Consider the following 12,640-nt stretch of genomic DNA (forward strand, 5'->3'; position numbering starts at 1 on the left):
ATTAATCTGGTCGAATCCCTGAAAGGGCAATGGCCATTTTGTTTGGATAGAATTGCGTATTACTATTATTATTTTTTTTTTGTCTGTCTCCCGGATATCGTATCTGTGAACGTTGACATTCTTGGATGGTATGTAATATCGATTAACTGTCTTGAATTTAAAGTCTCTCTCTCTCTCTCTCTCTCTCTCTCTCTCTCTCTCTCCTCTCTCTCTCTATCTATCTATATATATATATAAATATATATATATATACATATATATATATATATATATATATATATATATATATATATATACTATACTTATATACATACATATATATATATATAAATATATATATATATATATATATATATATATATATATATATATACTCTCTGCAGTATGACCCTCAAATATCAATTCAGGAATGCCGAAGACACATGGATGTTTTTGAAAGATATATTCAATAAGAAACGTTTCGCACATGACTATGTGCATCATCAGTCTGAAAAATGACAAAATAATAACATTAAAATACTAAAAATACACTGGATTCTTAAAATGACAATTAAAAACATTAAAAGACTAAAAAAGCAAAGCAAAGTAAAAACAACTCCTGTTACACCAACTTCAGGTACAAATAGAAAGAAGATAGAATGACCAAAGAAAGAACAAGAACCTCCAAAGGACGACTATGCCAGATATAGTTGAGCAAGAGGAGCAGCCACCGTTTAACGATGGAACGAGTCTTTTAATATATAATGACTCTAAGGTCGTCAGATAATCTGCATCCTTAGAATACCCTATTATGGAAAAATGCTGCTTCTTGACCTCAATTTTACAATTGATAGCATGATTTTTTATATTTGAATGTTCTGGTCTGCTCAATCTTGTCCCGTTCTAAAATTCAAACCTAAGTGACTGTAATAACGCATCTGCAACAACCTTTTCGTTGATCCAATATAAGTACCAGGACATCCTGGCATGTAAACTTATAGACCACATTGGATCTCATGAAGGGATGCAGACGGTCCTTAAAGCCAAACAAGGAGCCAATTTTGCTGGGATTATTTGATAGCAATTTTAAATTAATGCACGGTATCTCAGTTTCAATAATTTGTTTCAGTTTATGCGAAAATTTGGAGTTAAAAATATAAGGGATTGAAGCATACATAAGTTTTTTGGAACATTAAAAACCGGTGTGGCAGGATGAAAATGATTAATTAAAAGTTTGTTGACGGTTCTAAAAACTAGATCTTTGGGAAATGAATTTTGTTGAAAGAAAGTAGTTAAAAATTCAATCTCTTTATGAAATATGGCCCAACTGGACGAGTATCTAAGAGCCCTATATACTAAAGTATAGATGGTATTCAATTTAAAACTGGTTTGGCAAGCACTGTAGAAATTATTTGCAAGACCTGTATAAGTGTTCTTTCTGTAAACGAGAGCTAATTCTGTTTTTACTACTGCCGTTTACAGAAAGAACACTTATACAGGTCTTGCAAATAATTTCTACAGTGCTTGCCAAACCAGTTTTAAATTGAATACCATCTATACTTTAGTATATAGGGCTCTTAGATACTCGTCCAGTTGGGCCATATTTCATAAAGAGATTGGAATTTTTAACTAATTTCTTTCAACAAAATTCATTTCCCAAAGATCTAGTTTTTAGAACCGTCAACAAACTTTTAATTAATCATTTTCATCCTGCCACACCGGTTTTTAATGTTCCGAAAAAAACTTATGTATGCTTCAATCCCTTATATTTTTGTAACTCCAAATTTTCGCATAAACTGAAACAAATTATTGAAACTGAGATACCGTGCATTAATTTAAAATTGCTATCAAATAACCCAGCAAAATTGGCTCCTTGTTTTGGCTTTAAGGACCGTCTGCATCCCTTCATGAGATCCAATGTGGTCTATAAGTTTACATGCCCAGGATGTCCTTGGTACTTATATTGGATCAACGAAAAGGTTGTTGCAGATGCGTTATTACAGTCACTTAGGTTTGAGTTTTAGAACGGGACAAAGATTGAGCAGACCAGAACATTCAAATATAAAAAATCATGCTATCAATTGTAAAATTGAGGTCAAGAAGCAGCATTTTTCCATAATAGGGTATTCTAGGGATGCAGATTATCTGACGACCTTAGGGTCATTATATATTAAAAGACTCGTTCCATCGTTAAACGGTGGCTGCTCCTCTGCTCAACTATATCTGGCTTAGTCGTCTTTGGAGGTTCTTGTTCTTTCTTTGGTCATTCTATCTTCTTTCTTTGTACCTGAAGGTTGGTGTAAGCAGCAGTTGTTTTTTTTTTACTTTGCTTTGTTTTTTTAGTCTTTTAATGTTTTTAATTGTCATTTTAAGAATCCAGTGTATTTTTAGTATTTTAATGTTATTATTTTGTCATTTTTCAGACTGATGATGCACATAGTCATGTGCGAAAACGTTTCTTATTGAATATATCTTTCAAAAAACATCCAGTGTCTTCGGCATTCCTGAATTGATATATATATATATATATATATATATATATATATATATATATATATATATATATATATATATATATATATATATATATATTATATACATACATATATATATATATGTTTTGATATGTATACTGTATATGTATATATAATCATATACTTACAGATATAAATAGAAGTATATAAGTACATTATGTATGCGTATGTGTGTGTTTACAAACCCTTACTTTAAAGCACTTATTTGAAATCTGCACATAACCACAGGTTACAGAAAAATAAAAATATCTATGATTCTCATCTAAGTTCTTCATCAGCACGTAAACAAAAATCGCTTTTCATTTACAAAGAAATAGAATAACAAACTCTAAGAGACATTCTTTGACGTAAATCCTAAATTAGGACGATATTGATAGCACTACATTGCCTAAGGAAACCTTATGATTACCCATTATTTATTACTAACACGAATCATCAGGGAATAAATTTTATTTCTCTTACATGATAACAATCATGGCTAATATAGATTTCCTTGATATTTTATTTTTAGACACAAGATAGAAACCTATTCATTTTGTTTTGTACTTGCATGGAAATTGCACGCTGATAAATAGACATTTTAAATCTGGAGAGAGAATAGGATTCAATTCAGAATTCTTAAGCTTTTTGTATGAGGCAGAATTACCGGACCTTTTAGAATATATCATTATAGAGCAGCATAATAATATAAACGCGTAATAAGGCTTAAGAATCCACTCTTTAAAACATGATCTTCGAGGCGGAAAATGAGGTCAAACTCGGAGTAAAAAAGGAGAATATTATGTATAAAAAATAACAGGGTTTAATCGGCAGGTGACAAGAAACCTGTAGTTAAAGAATGATGTACCGTGATCAGGGTTCTGTCCGGTTCATTATTATTCATGTTTTGAAAGATATCGATAACCACTCGGTAAAAAAAATAAACAAATAAAAAAAAAGACAGGGCAAGAAAAACAGGTGTCCAGAAATCAGATATATATTTATATATATTTAACCCTCGTTATAAATTTTCGGGCTGCAAAATTCTTTATTCATTATCGTATGTTATTTACATACGCCGCTAATTCTATCACCGATCGATGGGACGGGGATAGACGCTCGTTTATGTGTTTTACATATAAATACATCTTTATCCTTCCATCTTTCCATCAACTGTTAGTATTTTTTTGGCCCTTGGCCAGTAAAGTGCACGAATAAAATATACATTTTCACGCGTAATTGCTATGTTAAGCAAACGGGTTTGTCTTGGAAATTAAGCTAGCCCCCCCTCCCCCATAAGATCAACGTCGCGCGCTCTTCGGCGCTGCTGCTGCGCAATCTCCCAATACATGCCGTGAGGTCTATACAACGATTGTTCTTCAGCGCTGCGCGATCCGCAAATACCGACCTTTTGAGGTATTGATTTACAGCTGAGACCAGCGATACCCGTGCTGGGCTATTAGCGGGTGCTCATTACCGAAATTCAGGGTTAGATTTGGCCGACAGGATAAGTAAGTCTCATGCGCTGGGGATGGATAGAATATTTAATTTGGATTTATTACATAGAGCTTACGGCGTTGCTGTTTTTTTACTATTACCCAAGCCTAGGGAAATTAGTACCCTGATGTAAGCAGATGCTGCGTCATAATCCATATCCGCGCGCGAGGAGGAATGTTAATATATCGTAATCAGTATTGACACATACGCACTCAAGCGCGCGCACATATAATGTAATTTTTTATAATTTATTGAAGAAAGGCTTTGTAATTTACATTCTTCGTTAAATTCTTGCTTATAAGTAAGTGCCAAACCAGATTTTTCTTCATTGGAGAATGTTTCCTTAATAACGGCTTCGTTCTAAAGCAAAACGAAGCGAACGGAAAACATAATAGAAAAAAACTACAAAACTCTCTCCCCCCCCAACTCCTTTATGTTCCTTGTATGGTCGCGTTAAATCTCAAGATATGTCATTAACTTCATTCGTGTTGCTTATGTTCGTAGAGCCCCTTCGACCATATATGAAAAAAATATATGCAAAACAAGACTACAGTATACAAAAGGACTGTTGGGACTCCTTTGTTTACGTGTGGCAAATGGTAGAATCTTCTAAAGAACCTGTCAAGAGATATTGAAAAGAACGTAGATGGATGGCCCCTTTTCAACTTTTATCTAGCAGTTATCACCTGCCACCGTCTTGTTTTAATGAATACGATGCCGCGGTAATCACACGGTGGTTGCCAGCACCAGGAAGAAAAGCATATTTATATATTACGATTCTTCTTCTTCTTCTTCTTCTTCTTCTTCTTCTTCTTCTTCTTCTTCTTATCCTTGTTGGAGACAGGAGGAGGCTGGACTTTCAACCCCAGTCCTGTCACGGCATAATGGAAAGGCGCTAGGGCCGGCAAATGGATGAGCCCACGAGAGAGAGAGAGAGAGAGCTCAAACATGTGGTCTTATATATAAAAATCCCCTTTCGTAAGAAACAGCCACCCAGTATGCAAATCTCCCTCTGCCTCCGTCTGTCCTTCGGCGCGGAAACCTTTTTAATATTCGTCCTCTGTCCTCTCCTGGTCAAATATTATGTGCGAGCTTTGGTGATGAAAGGATAGCTGGAGATCCTATCATCTCTCGGTGGTCCTACCGGGAATAGGATAAAAGTAGGGTGGAAAACCAACGAAACTGATAATAGCTGATTAAGAAAAAGGCTAATGATAAGGATGAGAGAGAGAGACAGACAGTAGAGAGAGAGAGAGAGAGAGAGAGAGAGAGAGAGAGAGAGAGAGAGAATGATTAAGATCACAAAGGAATTTGGTATGAAAAGGTAATGAATGGCAACAGATACATAGCAAAAGCAATGTATCGTAATAATATTATATATATACAATATAAATATATATATATATATATATATATATATATATATATATATGATCTTATATAAGTATTATGATCAGTTAGCTTTTATATATAAATTTTTAATTTTTTGAAATTCTAAACTGTTATATCTTAATGCTTTTAATTTGCATGAAGTGAAAAAACGATTATGTTAAAATATGCTTTTAATTATTTCAGAACCATAAGGTTAAGGAATTTCTCCAGATCTTTAAAACCAATAATTTCCAAAATCTTCAGTTACGATACAAATTAACATTGCTAATTATTTATCATTGATGGCAAAAATCTTCGTAATTGATTTTAAGGATTTCCTAACACAAGTATTAATTTTCGTTTAATCTCTGATCAACATTTTAGGGATTCATAACACTGTAATATATTAATTTATTATCGTAAATTCACAGCATGAATGCCTAAAACACAATCGACGTTTTCAAATTCGATTTTAAAACATTCACTACCACGAATTTCCCGATTTGGAACGAAGGCCACAATCTTCGCGAGTTCTTTTTTTTTTTTTTTTTTTTTTTTCTTATCTTCGGCGATATAATTCATCTCGGGTACGAAACCCCTGAAACTTCATTACCGGGGGGAAGCGATTAATGACCCGCCGAATATGCGCAGCAGCGCGTGCGAGATCGGGTGACCTCCTCCAGATGATGAAGTGTGTTGTGCCTTCTTTCAAGATGTCCTCCCATGCGAGCGGCGGTGCCTTCTGCTTGTCACTCGCGGATGTTAAAAAGCTAGGGCTCCTGCTGCTGCTGATGCTGATGCTGACAATACTGACCCCTGACTAGGGAGGAGGGAAGAGGAGGGGAGGGTGGATGAGAAGGTCAGGTGGTGATCTTCCTCTCCCGTTGGTCGTCAGGAAGACCTCTGGAAAAAGTTGAGGTCACTTTATTTTTTTTTCCGTCTTCGACTCAAGTCTTGTGGGCCACATTTTCGTAATGTACTTGTTATCGTAATCATTTTGTGTATTTTCATCCGTTAACATATATTGATTGATTAAACAGATCTCTCTCTCTCTCTCTCTCTCTCACAACATCCACTGAGTTAGTTTTCATCCCTGAAATATTCTAGAAGACTTCAGACTCTCTCTCTCTCTCTCTCTCTCTCTCTCTCTCTCTCTCTCTCTCTCTTACAGCATCCAATGAGTTAGTTTTCATCCCTGAAATATTCTAGGTTTTAGACTCCTCTCTCTCTCTCTCTCTCTCTCTCTCTCTCTCTCTCTCTCTCTCTCTCTCTCTCTAACAAGTCACCGGGATTAACGAGACCATTACACAGCTGCATACTCTAACATCTCAATAATTATCGACTGATCTATGATTCTCTTTGTCTGAACCAGAGACAAGAGAGAGTTTTGAAATACAGTGACCGTGGGAGGTACTTGGTCTAATTCTCGCTGCGTTGGGCATGACCGTTCGTGTTCTTTGTTTCGCTTGAGATTTTAGTCAATTGTTTTCCTGTGGTTTCCAGTTGTTTTTGGATTAAGTTTTAGTCTTTATAATTAGGGCAAGAATGATAAGCAAATGTACTCATTTGTTCACGGTTCAAAAACTGGATTATATCACTTGCATCGTTACTTATTTTTAACTGCAGCTTCGAAACCAAGACCTTTTGAATACACTCGAATCGATTGTGAATAAAACCAAGCAACATTAAGGACGTAATATTGCAATAGGCTAGTCTGCTATTTCCGTCAACATAACTTTCAATATTAAAGTTTAAGGAAGACTAGAGATTTATATTAAATAGTTATCTTACAATAGAACATGCAAATCTCACAAGCGCATGGGAACACTGTAAAACTAACTTGAGTCAGCAGAAAGTACAACTTGATTTTTGCTCTTCGCTTGAATATTTAGGGATAGGAAGACTCCACAGCTGAATAGGGTAACTATTCCACCCTTTTTTATTTTCTTTATTTTTGCCAAGATATTAAAAACGACCCAGCGTTTTGAACAACAGCAGCAGCAGCTTGCGTAAGAGTTTGCTGGCAGAAAAAGAGTAGATTTTCCAACCAAGGCTCTCTCTGAAACTACCTTCGAGTCAGGCTGCTGGTGGCTGCCGATGAGCAGAGATTTCTCTCTCGAAAACTGAAATATGATAATGGAGAATACGCTGAGTCCCATTACCTATTCATAACCTGAAGTCAATTAAGGTCTTCCCCAAGGGTTAATTAGTTTGTTATACGCGTTCTGGGAGAAGTAGAGAGAGAGAGAGAGAGAGAGAGAGAGAGAGAGAGAGAGAGAGAGAGAGAGAGAGAGAGAGAACGAGCGCCAATTAAGAACTCGTTAACGCCTGATTGCGAAAGTGCAGTGGATCGTTAGGTTCTAGTAGGTCGTCAGCACATTGAAATAGATGGATCCAGTCGGTAGTCAGTGAATAACTCGCCCTTAGAGGCCTCAGTACTTCAGTTACCGAGCAGCCTCAGTGTTTTGTCTAAATAATTCTCTCTGATCTAAATAGCTAAATAACTCTTGAGGAACCATATAGATTGATTGTATAAAGACGTCATTTTTTTACTTGAATAAACTCAATGTAAAAAAAGACTTCCTTTCAGTTTTAAACTTTTTTTAGGCTTAGGGAACACGACTTATTTTCAGGATAATCTACCCTTTCAGACTAAACAATTTTTCCCGTGATAGGTCCCAAAAATTAATTGTAAAATGGATCTCAAAATTTATTACATAAGGGCCTTGCTAACTAATTTTCATTTCCAATGGATTAAAGAAATTATTTATTGGTTGGCCTTCCTTCATAAAGGCCAAATACTTTGCATAGTTAACCTCAAAAAATTAATTACAGGGTCGCCTTCCGTTTTGTCCTAACTAATTCTTAATGACTTACGAAGTAGCAGTTCTAATAGTCAAAATTTAATTATTTTGAATTTGTTCCATAAACTGGTCAATGCTGAATTTAATGTTTGATCACGAAGAGTTAAGATGCTCACTACAATTAAGAAATGGCTTATGGAAATGATTCAGCATATAATTTTTACCAACTTGAATTGAGAAAGGGCCTCTGATTATTTTTCTGATTTTAAACGTGTCTTATAATCTGCTGGTTTTGCTGAATAAAACTGGAAAGACATTGAGGAAATATCTCAGACATATTTCATTACTTTCAGGAATTCATATATTTTGGATCAACCTCTGATGGATAATCTAAAAGGCAGATAAGACTAAAACAAATTTTAGGAGAGAAAAAAATATCAAACATATTTCTTGTCAAATTGTTGAATATTAAATAAACAGGTAGTCATAAACAAAAGTAATTTATTGAATTATGACGATTTCAATAATTGCAGAAATACTGATATTGTTGAATACTTCCATTAGCATATGTAAATACAACTAATGTTTATATTGAAATTAAAATGTTTCAGTAATTATAAGACTTATCATTGCGGAAATTGTTGAAGCATTGAATAAGTAAAAGTTTTGCTAATTTTTTAATGTTAAATCAAACAATTTCATTAATTTTGGGAAGAATCATATTATCACCTGAACTTACCGAATATCTAAACAGATAACTATAAAATTAAAAAACAAAAAATAAGATAAAAAAGCCACCATAAATCCGGCCAAAATATCCCAACCGAAGGAAACTAAAAACAGGCCCCCACCCCCCCAAAAAAAATAATTAATTTTTCAAGTGACCCCCGACACGATTTTTAGGAATCAATGAACGGGGTCCTTCCGCGGATCATTAAATCCACCGTTTCACTGCCCCGCGACCTAATGATCTCGGAAAGGGCCGTTACCGCGTTGTTCAGCCGCTGCTAATTGGTCATTAGATAGTTGAGCTTCAGTGCTTAGCCCGGGATAACGAGTGGAGACTGCTGGAGACTTATGAGAAACGCCTCGGCCGTCCATATTCTTAATTGGGGAATCTCTCTCTCTCTCTCTCCTCTAATCCCTCTTCTCCATCTCGCTCCATCTCTCTCTCTCTCTCTTCTTTTCGGACGGGCACCTGGGCAGGTTCTAAGATGTTCAAATCGAGTACGGTGGAAAATTTGACCTCTCTCTCTCTCTCTCTCTCTCTCTCTCTCTCTCTCTCTCTCTCTCTCTCTCTCTCTTAAGTTTGTGTCGTTTTTTTCACATGAACGAATCAGCTGCATTTGCTTAAATGTTTTGTTCGAGGACTCTCTCTCTCTCTCTCTCTCTCTCTCCTCTCTCTCTCTCTCTCTCTCTCTCTCTATATATATATATATATATATAAATATATATATATATATATATAATATCTCTCTATCTCTCTAACCTCTCTCTCTCTCTCTCTCTCTCTCTCTCTCTCTCTCTCACCAAAAAGGTTAATAAAATACAGAACAATATTAAAAGATAAAATCGCAAAAAGGAAAAATACATAATCTTTTTGCTTCTCATTTGCAGTCAGAAAAACCTTTAAAGATTTCAAGCAAAGTTATTTCCTCTCTCTCTCTCTCTCTCTCTCTCTCTCTCTCTCTGTATTACCTTCGTCATGTGTTATCGCCTAATCTCACTCACTCAGCCACACAACTAGAAATCATTAGTAGGATTTAGTAAATTTAAGAGACAGTATCTCCTGTCTCTTCCCCCACTAAACTTACGGGAACTGACGGCGGAAGGTAAGACATCTCCTTCACATCCTTTTTGCCATCGTGTTTATACGCCCGGAGTTCGTTCCCTCGTTTGCTGGAGATGTCTTGTTTCTCTCTCTCTCTCTCTCTCTCTCTCTCTCTCTCTCTCTCTCTCTCTCTCATTCTTTGTTATAGTTATATTTATCTATTGAATTCTCTCTCTCTCTCTCTCTCTCTCTCTCTCTCTCTCTCTCTCTCTCCATATTTTGTTATAAACGTATTTAGTTTTTAATTTGCGCATTTTTGGGGTTAAAATCAAATTCCCTTTTTGGTTATTACTGTCCATTGTTTCTCTCTCTCTCTCTCTCTCTCTCTCTCTCTCTCTCTCTCTCTCTCTCTCTCCTTATTCTTTCATTTCCAAGTTTTTGTCGAAATGGCAAAAATTAAAATCTGCCTGGAGATTTAGGTTTCAAAATAAAATACACGTTTCCTTTTCCCCTACAAAGCCCAAAATCGATCTCAAGGGGGCTTAGGGGTTACTAAGGGGTGGCTATTTTTTGGATAAAACCGTTTTGTTTAGCTTGAGATAGTAGAAAATAAAATGTAGTGGGTCCCAGGGAGCGTAGAGAAGGACCAGCAACCTTCTCCAAAAAATACTTGCTAAGAATCTGGAACTACGTGTTCTAAGATACAGACGAATGGCACCTATCTATTAGTGTGACGTTTTGCAGGTTTAAGAGGCAGCTAATATTATGAAAGGTTTCTGCTCGGGGTTCATCCACGTGTCCGTAGAAATAGCTTAACTTCTTAATGAGTTTTCATACAGTAACGCTTAGCTGTCGTGTTAGAAAAAGCATAGGTCGATTTGAACACAACATGGAATCGACAAGGATAAGTATCTATCGCAGAGTCGAAATCACCAGTCTTATTACTCTATTGATCGCTTAGCGGACAAATTCCACTGCCACCTCTGTATCAAACCCTAAGGACATAGGTTCGAATCGTTGGCCGGGCAAGAGGCCCTTATTAAGTATGATAAGTTTAGCCACAAGGTAAAGTAAATTTTTATATTAAGGGATTGAAAGTATAAAACGTCTCGTGTAGATTAATGACTAAAACTCTCTCTCTCACCCCTCTCTCTTCCCCCCCCTCAATTATATATATATATATACTATAATATATATATATATATATATATATATATATATATATAGAGGTATGTGTGTGCGTGTGCGTGAGTGTGTTGGCGCCTTTGCTCACGAAAGCCTAATAATTTTATGCAAGGTAAATCAACTCAGATAAACATCAAATCATGCTCTCATGCGCTCGTACGAGCGCGCTCATCAGGAATTCACGCTCCTCAAGGCGTACTGGCATATGGCACGAGGCCGTACTCGACTAAAAAAATAATAAAAAAAAAAAATTAAAAAAAGAAAAGGGAAATTTAGGAAGTCGAAGAAGCGAATAATCAGCTAAGGAGTTTCAGCCGATAATACGCGGAATATATAATTATGGGTTATTGAAGACATAAAAAAAAAAACGGCGCAATTAAGTTGTATGCTCGTTAAATGCGACCGGAATTTTAAAGGAGACTCCGTGACCGCCACTTTATATCTTCATACATATCTAAATAAGGATTACGGCCGAAGGCAGACTTAAGCTAAGCTCCTTTATAGTTTTAGATGAACCACCCCCTTCCCTCCCCCTTGGGGGGTGGGGGTGGTGGGGGGTGCGCAAGCGATCAGTTGCTCCTGCGGCCACACCCAGCTCTAATTAAGGCCGAAAACTGGCCCTGTTATGCGCCGTGAATAATAAGCATAATCATAATGGCTTCTGCGCGCTTGACTTCTACGATATGCGCAAAGGTTTTCCAGCTAACACCTCTCTGCTTTATCTTCGCTGGACTTAATTGCCGGATCTCGGAGTCTTGTTTTTGTTGTTATTGTCCTCCTCCTCCTCCTCCTCCTCCTCTCCTCCTCCTTAATTTTTTCCCAGTGAGTTTATCGGCCTTTTTCGCAGTGTTTTCAGTTTAGGAGACTCTCTCTCTCTCTCTCTCTCTCTCTCTCTCTCTCTCTCTCTCGAAGAAGAAGAAGAAGAAGAAGAAGAAGAAGAAGAAGAAGAAGAAGAAGAAGAAGAAGTGAAGAAAACTTTTTTTTATATTTGGAGATATTAACATAAAGAACTGTACATAGTTAACTTGACAATTAAACATCTTTCTCTGTATATTTGTATACATATATAAAGATATTTTCATGTATAATTGAGGGAAAGTGACATTATGTATAAACGTAACGAGTCGGAAAAGTGTCATACGGACCATTAAGGTAACCAATTACCTAATTATCACCGTTAAATCCCATGACACCTTCCCGTGAAGGAATCTACTAAACCAAATATAATAAAACTGATACAAAATAGCGTTTGGTCAGGGCTAATTTCGTTCATTCGTAAAAAAATCCCATTGTCGGCGATTGACCGAATGATTTGAAAGATTTAAAAGTCCACGAGTATTGGAGGAGGAGGAGGAGGAGGAGGAGGAGGAGGAGGAGGAGGAGGAGGAGGAGGAGGAGGAGGAGGAGGACATGTCCTTCTTCAAGCCTTCCTATCCTGTTATCGAGGCCCTTCTCGGGAGGTGTTAATGGATTTATTGGGAGATCTTCAATCGTGCCTCAAGGCGGCAATATCAGAGACA

This window comes from Macrobrachium nipponense, chromosome 34 (genome assembly GCF_015104395.2).
Source record: "Macrobrachium nipponense isolate FS-2020 chromosome 34, ASM1510439v2, whole genome shotgun sequence".
Classification (NCBI taxonomy): Eukaryota; Metazoa; Arthropoda; class Malacostraca; order Decapoda; family Palaemonidae; genus Macrobrachium; species Macrobrachium nipponense.